This window comes from Bison bison, unplaced genomic scaffold (genome assembly GCF_000754665.1).
Source record: "Bison bison bison isolate TAMUID 2011002044 unplaced genomic scaffold, Bison_UMD1.0 scf7180017864149, whole genome shotgun sequence".
Lineage (NCBI taxonomy): Eukaryota > Metazoa > Chordata > Mammalia > Artiodactyla > Bovidae > Bison > Bison bison.
Window position 1 is genome coordinate 1,414,679 of NW_011494721.1, and position 2,121 is coordinate 1,416,799.

The following is a 2,121-nucleotide window of genomic DNA, read 5'->3' on the forward strand; positions in this document are numbered from 1 at the left end:
ATTGGATTAGAGTTTGAAAAATGAGTGTGATGATGGTAGAAATTTCAATTAGGAGAGTGGCATGGAAAATACTCAGGTTACACTGGTAAGACTCTCTCTCTCTCTCTCTCTCTCTCTCTCTCTCTCTATATATATATATATATATATATATACATATGTATATATATATACATATATATATGTATATATATATGAAAATCTGTTCAGGTGAACTGAATGGAGACAAATAAACCAAGGGATAATTCAAAGCTTTTGTCAGAGATGATGAGTGACTAAGGCATTAAAATTCAGGAAAGGAAAGATATATATGGAATGTAGAAAGAGTATTGATGATCCTGCATGCAGGGCATCAAAGGAGACACAGATGTAAAGAACAGACTTTGGGACTTAGTCGAAGAAGGTGAGGGTGAGATGATTTGAGAAGATAGCATTGAAACATGTACATTACCACATGTAAAATATATGACCAGTGCAAATTCAATGCATGAAGCAGGGCACTCAAAGTCAGTGCTCTGGGACAACCCAGAAGGATACAGGGGGAGGGAGACAGGATGGAGTGTCAGGATGGGGGTACACAAGTATATCTGTGACTGATTCATATTGATATAATGCAAAAACTATCATATTCTTGTAATTATTCTTCAATTAAATAAATAAATTGAAAAAAATTTTTCAAATGTAAAAAAATTTAAGGAAACATTTATAAATATATATCCAACTTCAGTTCAGTTCAGTCTCTCAGTCGTACCCGACTCTTTGCAACCTCATGAATGGCAGCAGGCCAGGCCTCCCTGTCCATCACGAATTCCCAGAGTTCACTCAAATGTCCATTGAGTCGGTGATACCATCCAGCCATCTTATCCTCTGTCGTCCCCTTCTCCTCCTGCCCCCAATACCTCCCAGCATCAGGGTCTTCTCCAATGAATCAACCCTTTGCATGGGTTGGCCAAAGTATTGGAGTTTCAGCTTTAGCATGAGTCTTTCCAAAGAACACCTAGGACTGATCTCCTTTAAGAGGGACTGGTTAGACCTCCTTGCAGTCTAAGGGACTCTCAAGAGTCTTCTCCAACAACACAGTTCAACTGGGACGACCCAGAGGAATGGTATGGGGAGGGAGGAGGGAGGAGGGTTCAGGATGGGGAACACATGTATACCTGTGGTGGATTCATTTTGATATTTGGCAAAACTAATACAATTATGTAAAGTTTAAAAATAAAATAAAATTAATTAAAAAAAAAAAAAGCATCAATTCTTTGGCGCTCAGCTTTCTTCACAGTCCAACTCTCACATCCATACATGACCACTGGAAAAACCATAGCCTTGATGAGACGGACCTTTGTTGGCAAAGTTATATCTCTGATTTTTAATATGCTGCCTAGGTTGGCCATAACTTTCCTTCCAAGGAGTAAGCGTCTTTTAATTTTTTGGCTGCAGTCACCACCTGAAGTGATTTTTGAGGCCAAAAAAAAAAAAAGTCTGACACTGTTTCTGCTATTTCCCCATCTATTTCCCATGAAGTGATGGGACCAAATGCTATGATCTTCATTTTCTGAATGTTGACGTTTAAGTCAAATTTTTCACTCTCCTCTTTAACTTTCATCAAGAGGCTTTTAGTTCCTCTTCACTTTGTGCCATAAGGGTGGTGTCATCTGCATATATGAGGTTACTGATATTTGTCCCGGCAATCTTGATTCCAGCTTGTGCTTCTTCCAGCCCAGCATTTCTCATGATGTACTCTGCATATAAGTTAAATAAGCAGGGTGACAATATACAAACTTGACATACTCCTTTTCATATTTGGAACCAGTATGCTGTTCCATGTCCAGTTCTAACTGTTTCTTTCTGACCTGCATACAAATTTCTCAAGAGGCAGGTCAGGTTGTCTGGTATTCCCATCTCTTTCAGAATTTTCCACAGTTTATTGTGATCCGCACAGTCAAAAGCTTTGGCATAGTCCATGAAGCAGAAATAGATGGTTTTCTGGAACTCTCTTGCTTTTTCAATGATCCAGCGGGTGTTGGCAATTTGATCTCTGGTTCCTCTGCCTTTTCTTAAACCAGCTTGAAAATCTGGAAGTTCACGGTTCACGTATTGCTGAAGCCTGGCTTGGAGAATTTTGAG